The sequence below is a fragment of the Mobula birostris genome, chromosome 21 (assembly GCF_030028105.1).
Source record: "Mobula birostris isolate sMobBir1 chromosome 21, sMobBir1.hap1, whole genome shotgun sequence".
NCBI classification, from domain to species: Eukaryota; Metazoa; Chordata; class Chondrichthyes; order Myliobatiformes; family Myliobatidae; genus Mobula; species Mobula birostris.
The window spans coordinates 4371343-4384240 of record NC_092390.1 but is presented as its reverse complement, the minus strand read 5'-3'; the positions used below and the strand labels follow the sequence as shown (position 1 = coordinate 4384240).

Genomic DNA, 12898 nt, shown 5'->3' with positions numbered 1-12898 from the left:
AAGAGGCCAAAAATGCAAGCTTCCTTCTTGTTAGATGTGTTAATTGTTTTAGGAGTGAAACTGTTGATCCCTCTGTGTGCCCCAAGCTACCAAGGCAGCTGACATGTGATGAAATGCTGTCAGACAGAGCCTTTATTCAAATGCAGTACCTACCAAAGGATAAGGAGCTTTGTTCCTTGTATCTCACCAGAGGCATTAGGATTACAGCTCTGACCACTTCACACGGTCTGCAAGGCATTGGTTGTGTATGTGGATCTTGTCATAAACTCTCAAATATCAAATGACGGTTGGGAGCAAAAAAAAGCAAAATACTGAGGATGTTTGAACTTGAAAATAGCAAGATTTGTTAAGCAGTGATAATGGGACACTCAGCAACCTACAGACTGGAAATGCCACCTCTCTCTGTCTGAGCTGGCATTCAAAGACAAATATTTCAAAGTACTTCGGACTGAAGGGGATTATTCAAAATCTTATTCCCTCCTCTTAGAGTCTGAATCAACAGACTAGTTCAGTGCAGCTGTTGAATGTGCTCCAGTCAGAGGAAACAAAATGGAAAGAAAATGCAAATGAATGCAACTTTTCACATAAGAAACTACAAAGTTACTTCAATAATATTCAATGTCATTCTATGCTATGCTTTAAACACCATGGATTCAAGCATCCATTTAATAAGGATGGAGATGTTTGTGTGTCTAAAGGCTCAGCCAATAGCCCTGTGTACCTTCTTGTGATGAGAATGATCAATGTCTTTCACTACTAAGGCTTGGTCCTCCCCTTCTGCTGTATATCCAAGGCCACCTATTCTATTGCATTTTGCATTTGACTAGGTGTTTATAATGATTCCCCAACAGGGTTAATTTAGCTTGAGCAGGATAGACGTTGCCCAGAGTTGAGAAATGGGACAAAGAATTGTGGTTGCCCTAAAGTTAAGAGTTATTTTCTGTTTGGCATTTTATTCAACACATTCGAGCAGACTGGACCTGACCTTCCTTGTTCTCACTCACTAATGAGTATTTCAATATTTTCCAGCTCCCTTGGGCTATGTCCTCTCTTTTCCACAGTACTTACATTTGGAAGAAGAGTAAATAAATAGTTTTCCTTTGTCCTTTTGTGACAATTTGATAATGATGGCAGCAAGATTATTTATTCCATCCCATGACATTGGCCTCCTTTGGGGTTTGGAAACAAATGGAATGTTAACTTGTACTCAGTACATTATTGTCTCATCTTATACGGTCAATTTTGAAGGTAGGATATTGAAGAAACCACAGGAGTGGTAATGACACATGAAGGTTAGCCTGAAAAGTGACCTCTTTGCTGACAGCAGTTTCATTCCAGAGAACTAAATGGACCATTTGCTTTCAATGTAGATTATTTAGTGATAGCGCATGGTAACAGTCCCATCTGGCCCAGTGAGACCGTGCCACCCAGTTACACCCATGTGACCAGTTACACCCATGTGGCCAATGAACTTACTAACCATATGTCTTTGGAATGTGGGAGGAAATTGGTGAACTTGGAGTAAGTGCACATGGTCATGGGGACAATGTATAAACTCTTACAAACAGTGGTGGGAAATGAACCGGGTCATTGGTGCTGTATAATAACGACCACACCACCACACCACCAGCACTGGATTAGTCCAAAAAAACAGGACATCATTGCTCATAATTTCCCACTGAGAAAATTCTTCTCTGACAATATATGACTTCATAACCTTCTAAGAATTTTCATGATACACCTGCACCCTTATTGTGTTATGAACAACAGACCAATTGAAACAATTTGCCACATCTGATGCTATTAATTAAAATAGAAAGTTGCCAAAAACAGGATCCAGTGAATTAAATGAAGATTTCACTAATTTTTACCCATGTTTCACAGTTTGATAATTTAATCCAGATGTTGAGGCCAGGCAAACAATATTGGGTGAGTTCATAAATCAGAGGCAGGACATATTTTAACAGGTGAGTCACTTCCTGACTCTTCTGTGCCTTCCCTCCATCTCCAGGTATGAGATTCTTGCTTAGGTGAAGCACGCCATCGGATCTGGTGAAGGATCTTTGTCTGACACGTCAATTGTTCATTCTCCTCCATAGACGCTGCATGACTTGCTGTGTTCCTTCTGCATTTTATGTGTGTTCCATTGGGAAGAGCAGCACATTTGACTAACGTCCCATCCATCAACCCAAGTACCGAATGCTGCTCTTCATGGCTGCAGGAGGCATCAATTATGACTTGTACAGCTACATCTTACCAAGAACCTCCCAAATCAGCATCTCCACCACTGGAACAATAGAGAGTGCATGGGAACATCAGCACCAGCATGTTCACTCTTCATCTTCCTGTGTGAAATTCTTGGTACTCCATAGCCAGCGGAACCATGAACACTATCATCACATAGGCTTGAGTACAACTCCTCCCCCCCGCCACCCCATAACTTGCTTTACCAGAGACATCTCATAGATGAATAAAAATTAGAGCATTCTAAGTGGGAAGAAGACACTAGCTCAGAACGGCTAGAGGATGTCCCGCAAAGTAAATTGATTATGGGGAGCAAGGACATGGCAGACCGATTGAATAATTACTTTGGTTCTGTCTTCACTAAGGAGGACATAAATAATCTTCCAGAAATAGTAGGGGACAGGGGGTCCAGTGAGATGGAGGAACTGAGCGAAATACATGTTAGTAGGGAAGTGGTGTCAGGTAAATTGAAGGGATTGAAGGCAGATAAATCCCCAGGGCCAGATGGTCTGCATCCCAGAGTGCTTAAGGAAGTAGCCCAAGAAATAGTGGATGCATTAGTGATAATTTTTCAAAACTCGTTAGATTCTGGACTAGGTCCTGAGGATTGGAGGGTGGCTAATGTAACCCCACTTTTTAAAAAAGGAGGGAGAGAGAAACCGGGGAATTATAGACCGGTTAGCCTAACGTCGGTGGTGGGGAAACTGCTGGAGTCAGTTATCAAAGATGTGATAACAGCACATTTGGAAAGCGGTGAAATCATCGGACAAAGTCAGCATGGATTTGTGAAAGGAAAATCATGTCTGACGAATCTCATAGAATTTTTTGAGGATGTAACTAGTAGAGTGGATAGGGGAGAACCAGTGGATGTGGTATATTTGGATTTTCAGAAGGCTTTTGACAAGGTCCCACACAGGAGATTAGTGTGCAAACTTAAAGCACACGGTATTGGGGGTAAGGTATTGATGTGGATAGAGAATTGGTTAGCAGACAGGAAACAAAGAGTGGGAATAAACGGGACCTTTTCAGAATAGCAGGCGGTGACTAGTGGGGTACCGCAAGGCTCAGTGCTGGGACCCCAGTTGTTTACAATATATATTAATGACTTGGATGAGGGAATTAAATGCAGCATCTCCAAGTTTGTGGATGACACGAAGCTGGGTGGCAGTGTTAGCTGTGAGGAGGATGCTAAGAGGATGCAGAGTGACTTGGATAGGTTGGGTGAGTGGGCAAATTTATGGCAGATGCAATTTAATGTGGATAAGTGTGAAGTTATCCACTTTGGTGGCAAAAATAGGAAAACAGATTATTATCTGAATGGTGGCCGATTAGGAAAAGGGGAGGTGCAACGAGACCTGGGTGTCATTATACACCAGTCATTGAAAGTGGGCATGCAGGTACAGCAGGCGATGAAAAAGGCGAATGGTATGCTGGCATTTATAGCGAGAGGATTCGAGTACAGGAGCAGGGAGGTACTACTGCAGTTGTACAAGGCCTTGGTGAGACCACATCTGGAGTATTGTGTGCAGTTTTGGTCCCCTAATCTGAGGAAAGACATCCTTGCCATAGAGGGAGTACAAAGAAGGTTCACCAGATTGATTCCTGGGATGGCAGGACTTTCATATGAAGAAAGACTGGATGAACTGGGCTTGTACTCGTTGGAATTTAGAAGATTGAGGGGGGATCTGATTGAAATGTATAAAATCCTAAAGGGATTGGACAGGCTAGATGCAGGAAGATTGTTCCCGATGTTGGGGAAGTCCAGAACAAGGAGTCACAGTTTGAGGATAAAGGGGAAGCCTTTTAGGACCGAGATTAGGAAAAACTTCTTCACACAGAGAGTGGTGAATCTGTGGAATTCTCTGCTACAGGAAACAGTTGAGGCCAGTTCATTTGCTATATTTAAGAGGGAGTTAGATATGGCCCTTGTGGCTACGGGGGTCAGGGGGTATGGTGAGAAGGCAGGTACAGGGTTCTGAGTTGGATGATCAGCCATGATCATACTGAATGGCGGTGGAGGCTCGAAGGGCCGAATGGCCTACTCCTGCACCTATTTTATATGTTTCTATGTTTCTAAAGCCCAACCACGGTTGAGATGATCTGAATATCAAATTCTGAGCAATCAGGAATCTCTGATTGGGAGCATCTCTCAAGGTCAAAAGATAACTGAGAATTACTGGTTGAAACATTGGTACTTCAAAGTTAAATGTGACCATCCAACAAAAATAACAAGAAATCAGTATTAACATCAGGCATTGTTGACACACGTATGGATGATGGATTCTTCAGTGTCACGAGATGTTCAGACTGTGATACAATCATCCTTCATTTGCATATTGACCAAAACCCTTGAGTTGGGTGCTGAAATTACACTTCCAAGGGACAAATACATTCTTTCCACTTCAAGAGTTAGGATGGCAAACTAATGCTAATGAAATTTACATTAATCAGAATAAATCTCCATTTAATTGCAGGATTTCATGAGTGCATTTTTACTGGCTAGGAAAGCAAATTGCAACTTTTAATTTGCCTTGTTTGCATTCTAAGGAGACCAAGTATTTTATCTTTGAAGTTGGGATGGGGCAGATTCCAGTAGCAAGCAACACTTGAGTTTAAAATGATCGCTATTGAACAGAATTATGAGCCTTAATCAGACATCAAGAGTTTTAAAACTCGAGACCAGCAGGGTGCAGTGCACAGCAACCACTGATGAGCTTTGTTTGAATGCATAGGAACAAGGAAATTATCTCAATTACAGGCAGATACCTGTTGTTTCATAATCTGATTTTAATGGCCGTCCACCATAATGGAATTCAGTTTTAATTCCAATTGAAAAAGCTGGGAGGAATGAAAAGAGTACCCAGAAGAACTTACAGCCTGGCGAGGAGAGCCCAGGCTGTTAGCACAACAGCAAGTTACTTGTGATCTTTGCTAAACTCCAGTGGAGCTTCAGAAATGGCTGCTGGCACAGATGTCCCCAAAGTAGTGAAAATTCCAAAAAAAATCTGTTCTGCAGTGATTCAGTCAATCGGATAGTTGGGCTTCAGGCTCACCCTACTCCCCAATCACCATCCTCCCTTCCCACACATCAGGCCCCCATCCCCCTGCTTCCATCTGATCACTGGGGCTCCACTTAAACCTGTCTATGTTAATTATAAAACCATGTGATATCTAAAGGAAGGCGATTTAAGTGTGCTGGGGTATTAATAGGAGTGACATTCGATAGTATAGGATTTTGCTTTATTTAGAGATGCTGTTCAGTAACTGGCCCACCCAACCCTACGAGCCCATTGACCCAGTGTGACCAGTTAAGCTACTGTTACGTACCCCATAACTGGGTTGCCAAACCAGCAGAAATGGATCACTCAGTTGGAGTCTGGATTACTAGAACTAAGGAAGTTTTATTAAAGAAACAAGCAACACAGTAATCGAAAGGATAATAAATGCAACAGTTCAGCAATGATAAACACACATGTGCACAGAATTAAGATAACAGGATCAATCGAGCTCTATCGTTGTCTAGGGGTAAATGACCAATTTCAAAGTGACGCAAAGTTCAGTCCAATTTAGTTCAGTTCGCAGTAATCGTTGCTGTGGCGATGGACAATGTGGGGGGAAGGAGAGACAGAACAAGAACGAATGATCATTCAAAACGGCTTCCACACACAGACCTGCGATATTGCTCACAAGCAGCTTTCGGGCGAGTCCTTTGTGATGTCACCCGAGGTCACCGACTGTGACCCCTCCTCCAGATGCGGTCGATCCTCTGCAGTGAACCTGGCACCCAAGCAAGGGTGGACACACACCGGGTTCCCGCTGATCGTATCTTTCCACCTTGTGCATCTATGGCTTGGTTCCGCAATCAGCCTTTCAGCCTTCCAAACGACTCCAGCCGACTTGCGGGGGGGGGCACCGCTTCCAGGGTCTCGTTACCTCGTGGTGTCGTGTGTGTCTTGCCTTAGCAAACCTGTCCCTTTTTATCCCCCTGCTGGGGTATCGCCTGTCCATCACACTTCACACAGTTCAGGGTTCAAAGGGGGAGCCGATCTTGACAATACCCAGACTGATGGCTCCTTCATTAACATCTCCAAATGCTTCTTCATTGTGTTCCTTATCTCTCCCTCCCCTAAGGACAGGTGGCAGACCAACTGCTGATGCCACTGGTGCTATCCCAGGCCAGCAACCATCTTAATTTATGTGTATTCTCGCCACACTACTAACGTGTATGTCTTTGAATGTGAGCAGAAAGCGAAGCACCCAGATGAAACTGACATGGTCATGGGGAGAGGGTACGAACTCTTTCCGGAAAACATTGAGAATTGAACCTGAGTCACCTGTGCTGTATTAGCATTACATGAACTGCTACATTACTGGGTCAAAATCTGTGAGATCTGTCATCTTAAAATCCAGAATCTGAATCAGGCTTCATCTCAGTGATGAAATTCGTTGTGTAGTGGCAGCAGTACATTGCAATATATAATAATAAAAATCTACAAATTACGAGAAATGTATTTAAATAAAATAAGAGAGCAAGAAAAGAAAAATTATAGTGAGTTTGTGTACATGGGTTTGTTGTCCATTCAGAAATCTAATGGCAGAGAGGAAGAAACTGCCCCTAAAACACTGAATGTGGGTCTTCGGGCTCCTGTATCTCCTCCTTGATGTGCTAATGAGAAGAGGACATGTCCTGGTTGTCCAATGGACAGTTAAATAGTATTTACTGACAGGAGTAAAAGTACTAAGTTCAAGTTTAATTGTCATTCAAGCATACATGAATACAGCCAAACAAAACAGGAAGAAAGTGCAGAACACACTACCAACAGTCACACACAGCATGAGGCACATTTGAGTTTGCTTGACTGTGTTCTATATGGCCATTTGTAGAAAAGTCCCAAGGTTTTGCGAAATTCTCTTAATTACAAAAATAGAGCAAAAAAGAGTACAGAACAGGAACAGGCCCATTGACCCACTGTGTCTGCACCAACAACATCTCTATCAAACTAGGGCCATCTTCCTGCACATGGTCCATGGCCTGTATTCTCTGCCTTTGTCTAAATGCCTCTTAAATATTGCTCTTGTCTTTTATTCCACCACTTCCTCTGGCAGCACTTTCCAGGCACTTTCCACTCTATATGTAAAAAAAAACTGCTTCACCCATATCCTTTAAACTTTCCTCCTTTCACCTTAAACTTGTGTCCTCTAGTTTTGACAATACCACCCTGGCAAAAAGAGGCTGACGATTTACCCTAACATACCCTGTCATACTTTAGGGTTTAGGAAGCAATAGAGGTAGGAAGAAAATGGTTTGTAAGATTTACTGACAAAAATCAGAGACTTAGTACTTTTTAAAATTATTCAAACTGTCAGAGCTGCCATGGTCTACCTCTTTGCAGGTAACAATAGTAGTCATGCAATATTACTGTCAAATCGTTGTAAATGGGTGCAATAATAGCACCTTGCCTTTACATAGTACTTTTATGAAAACATCCCAAAGTATGGCAGGGTGTGACGTTGAATGCAGATTTCTTTGTGTTACTCCTGCTAAACTTTAGAATTAGGAAGCAGCATTCAGTGCTAAGGAAGATCTCCAAATTGTTAAGACATGCACAACCTGTGCCTCTGCATTTTGTCCACCTGTTGTATGGCAAGCAAACTCTGCTCAATTGATGCCTCAGGAAACGCTGATTGATTGACACACACTGTTACAGTTGCCATGTCTCTCTTCATCCTGTCATTTGATGTTCTCGCCAGCCTGACACATCAATAAGCATTGCCAACCCTTCTGAAATCTTAAACAGATTCCAGAGAACAAGACAGCCTTTTGTAGCTATAGGGCTTATCCTTTGCACTAAATTTATCTTCCTCAACATTCAAAGTGTTTCACTTTGACTTTCCTTCCAGCTCCACCTTCTGTTGATATTAATATTTATCGAGAGTAGCAGTGGTGTGATGGTCCCGAGCTCTCCTGTCACATCACACACTAAGCAGTCTTTGTTTCATGTGGATCCCCCCAGTGACAGATTCCGAGAGACAAGATGGCCTTGTTGTGATTGTTTGAACACAAACAAGGAATATCACTTGGAGCAGAACCATCAGACGCCACTTTATTGCCATTGAAAAGAAAAATAAGGGAAGTGTAAGTCAGGTGACTGAGCTTAACCAATCAATTTTCAGAAATGAGGGAGGTTATAATTATCACCAAGCTGAAAATGGCACTCTTCAAGTAGTTAGGGGTACTTGAAATAATAGTGGTTTGATGTCATTAGAATTAGAATTATTCACTAACATACAGGATATCATGAAATTTGTCTTTTGTGGCAGCAATAAAGTACAAGACATAAAAAAAACTACTATAATTTACAATGAACAATAAGATAGTGCATAGAGGAATAGTGAAGTAAAGTTAATGGACCGTTCAGAAATCTGATGGCTGAGGGGAAGAAACTGTTCCTAAAACGTTGAGTGTGCATCTTCAAGCTCTTGTGCCTCCTCCTCAATGGTAGTAATTAGAAGAGGGCATATCCCAGATAGTGAGAATCCTTAATGATGGATGCAGCCAAATTAAATTCCATTGTGTGTTGTATGCAGTTTCATGTCATAGTACCATGAACGCCTGGCATTCAGTTATAAAGCGGTAACTTGCAGGGAGTTGCTGCTTTCATATCCATTTAATGTGTAGGATTGGTTAAGTGCCCTTTTTTAATGGTCTGGCAACTGCAGCATTGACCAAAAGGAATGAAGTGCCACATTTTCTGAATTGACTCATCAATGATTTCAACAGTTGCTTTTAAAATGTGCTCATATATTACCTGTGGGCATAATTATGATTCATACAGCAGAAGAAGAAAAAAAATCTCACTAAGTCCAGCTCTTGCAGATTAAATGCCTCAGCCTTTAGCTGCCACTCTGCATTGCAAGAGACATTTATTATCCAGGGGCTTATTGTTTAGCATGGGCCTCTCTATGAAAACACAAAAGGAAGAAATCAATAGTTTGCATTTAGAGAGTGCTTTTTAAAACAATTCATTCCACAAAAATTCTTCAAAATTAGAGAAATATTTTTAAAGTGTACTCACAATTCAGTTCAGGGGAAAAGAACAGCCATTGAACGCCATGGGAGTCCATTGAAATGTATGGCCAATTAAACCATGGTGGTGTATTAGTGGCACACCAAATGTGGTCCAAGAGGACTGGAGGTCATCTTTGATCATCTTCAAACAGGATGCTTCATACCTGCAGGAATGGCAGATGATGTCTCAGTTTAATAGTCCTGCAAACTAGGAAGAAATTCCTATGAAATAACCTGCTTTGATATGGGTGATATAAATGAGAACAGAGACAGTACAGTTAGTAAGGACTGGTATTGAACACACAATGACCCAAGATGATGGGAAGTCAAGTGTAGCACAGCACAGTGGGATTGTATGTGAATACAGCCTGGACTTAAGGGAGTAGAGTTTTCTAACGTTGTTACAAGTTAAGCCTGCACGATAAATGAATTCATCTCATTTTCAAAGCATAACATCAATCAAAATCAAATATTCGGCACACTTTGGATCAATAGTAAACCCTCAACTGTGCTATAATGTGGTATTATGGGCAATCTATTGATTTTGGATTGAGGTAAATTGAGATGTGCAGTGTAGCTATTAATTCTGATGACCATCTTGGACGTGCTTGACAGTGGTATGGATTCCATTCAAAGGGCACCTTGAATGTTGGGGAAAAAACAATCTGTTTTCCAAATCAGTGAAACAGAGAATCGAAAGGGGGGTTTATTAGTTATGTGAATGAACTGGTAATTAATTCTTGAATAATGATTAAGGGACATAAGTTCAAATCAGGCTATAGCAGGTTAAATAGAATGCATTATTAATTTTACATTTAAGAAGCTAGTCTTTGGGCGACCATTCAAATACTAGATTGTCATAGACATCCATGTGGTTTGTTTAGAGTCTATTCCAAGTTGTTTAGTTTAAGACCTATGTGGGGATAGACAATAACTGTCATGCCAACAACAGCCAAACCCATTAATGAGTGAACTGTCTTTTAAGAAGGCAATGAAATTAGTGAAGTAACCAGGAGGTAGCCCATGATAACTGAAGCCACTGAGTGACAGAAATAGAATCAACATTTAGAAATAAATAGAAGCCAGAAAACTAAAGCAACACACATCAAAGTTGCTGGTGAACGCAGCAGGTCAGGCAGCAACTCTAGGAAGAGGTACAGTCGACGTTTCAGGCCGAGACCCTTCGTCAGGACTAACTGAAGGAAGAGTTAGTAGGAGATTTTCCCACTTTCAAATCTCTTACTAACTCTTCCTTCAGTTAGTCCTGATGAAGGGTCTTGGCCTGAAACGTCGACTGCACCTCTTCCTAGAGATGCTGCCTGACCTGCTGCGTTCACCAGCAACTTTGATGTGTGTTGCTTGAATTTCCAGCATCTGCAGAATTCCTGTTGTTTCCAGAAAACTAAATATGGAGAGGCAAGAGAAAATCTACAGATGCTGGAATTCCAAGCAACACACTCAAAATGCTGAAGGAACTTAGCAGGCAGCATCTATGAAAAAGAGTCGATGTGTAGGGCTGAGACCCTTCATTAGGACAGTTTACACTTTTCTGATGCTGCCTGGCCTGCTGAGTTCCTCCAGCATTTTCTGTGTATTACTTCAATATGCATAGCAGCGGTTCAGAGGACTGAGTGAAAAGTAGGCAGGTGGGTCTAGCTCATGGGACAACACAGCAGGGAGGTACTGGGCAGAACGGCCTGTTCTCCTGCTTTATGGCACTAGGAAGAACTATGTGCAGTGAATGGGAAAGCATTCAAATCTCCAGCAGAACATCATCTGCCACATGCTGAGGAATGTCAAGGTGCACGTTGCATCCATGGGTATTCTTTCATTTTAAATCCTGTTTTCCATGTTACAGGAGAGAATCCAACAACGACAGAAGGCGAGAGCACAAAGGAAATTCCAAGCTATGTTTAACACTGAGACTGCTGAATCCACATTGGAGATGAACTTTTCTATCCGACAACACACAAGGTTTTAGCTTTAAAACTGTGCATGTGGATGGTGATGACACAGATTGCTTATTGTATCTATTTGAATAAAAAAATCCTTTTTCTATTACCAAAAAAAAAGACAAAAAAAACTTTCTTGTAAATTGATTTAAAGAATGTGGTGTCTAGGTCTTAAAGATACATATAGTATATTCAGTGTAAAAGGTAATACTTTCAGACAAAGAGCACACATGTACTTAAACAAGTCATACCATTGCACAGGATACACCCTCCTCACCCTTTACATACATTACAGGTGAGTATCTAGTCACCTTCTGTTTATTCAGGGCCGCCCCTGAGTTCAAAGCTATGAGGATTTTTTTTTAAATAGAATAAAAGAAGGGAAACTCTGTAGCAGCATCAGGGTGGGTAACCAGTGACAGGTCTCAATTTAACTAGCTTATAGAACCAGAGGGGAAGATGAAGAGGCTCGTTTAACTCAGCAACTTCCTGAGATATGGAATATGCTGTCTGAAAAGGTGAAGCGAGATTCAGTAAGCAATGTTCAACGATGGGCAATTGGATAAATACTTGAAATGGATAAATGTGCAAGGCTGTATGGAAAGAACTGCAAGAACTGTTGGTCTAATTGGATAGATCGTTCAAAGATGCTGCAAAGTTATCTGTGATTTCCCCAAAGCATTAATCTGGTTCCCTGCTCCTTAAACTTACTCTTTCCTGACTTTATAAATTAACTTTGGTGGGTGATCTAAGGCACAGCTCAAACCACTGTAAAAGGCGTTGTAGGAAGTCTGTTTAATTAAGAAATAACAATTAAAAGAGGAGGGAGTTGTAGCTATGGAATGCCTTTGGAATGAAGGTCAGACCCCTGGGTTTGGTCACATTCACTGCCTACGTTCCTGCAGACACCAGCATACCTCTTCCTCTTCATCCGTTCTGTCTCCTTCAATTGGCAACACGAATTGTCCCGCTGTCAGATGTAGGCTCATCCAATTAGTAACTGAACCAATGGTAGCCACGTACTGGCTGCTCCTATCACCAGCACTGCATGGCCTACTCTGTGTTCTCTAGTTACAAGTCCAATGCAGACTTGTTTCCAACACTCTTCCTGTCTACTGCCATCTCTCACATTCTTACCTTTCCAACCCCCAGTCCTGTGCCATGGTATTTGTACCAAATCAGTGCAACAATGCACCTGATGAAGTGTTACCTTTTGACCTGTGTGTACTGTAATATGCTGCATGCTTACAAGAAACAGCACCTATTGTACACTACCAGTGTGCTTGGTTTTCTTGTTTCAGTTGCATATTGTACTGTATAAAGTATTAGTCGCATTATAAATCAGTTCGCAAAATTAGACTCAAGCTTTCATAATGATCAAGGAGAAAGGGAAATAAAGATATCTTGGGAAGCTATTTAAACCCCCATGCTTTTGCAGAATGTGTCATCCCTTTCACTGGAAGTATGATCTTCAAAATACTACAGCAGAACCTTAAATGTCGTTAAAACAGAAAGTTGGGAAACAAATGCATTAATATGAAGGGAAAGCCCTGAAAAAGTGCTATCACCCACTGGGTCAGAGTAACACCATCATTTGGACTAAGGATCCTTGAGTTTAAGTCTCTATATGCCA

At 41.5% G+C, this 12898-nt stretch overlaps 1 protein-coding gene across 1 annotated transcript in view; it reads left to right on the top strand.

Annotated features, from left to right (window-relative positions):
* The window catches only part of LOC140185993 (VPS10 domain-containing receptor SorCS1-like), an 837248-nt gene extending 826004 nt beyond the window's left edge, over positions 1 to 11244 (top strand). Inside the window, exon 27 of the mRNA XM_072239817.1 lies at positions 11172 to 11244. The gene's annotated coding sequence lies outside the window, so the exon portion shown is untranslated. The remainder of the gene's footprint in view (positions 1 to 11171) is intronic.
* Positions 11245 to 12898: the final 1654 nt, after the last annotated feature.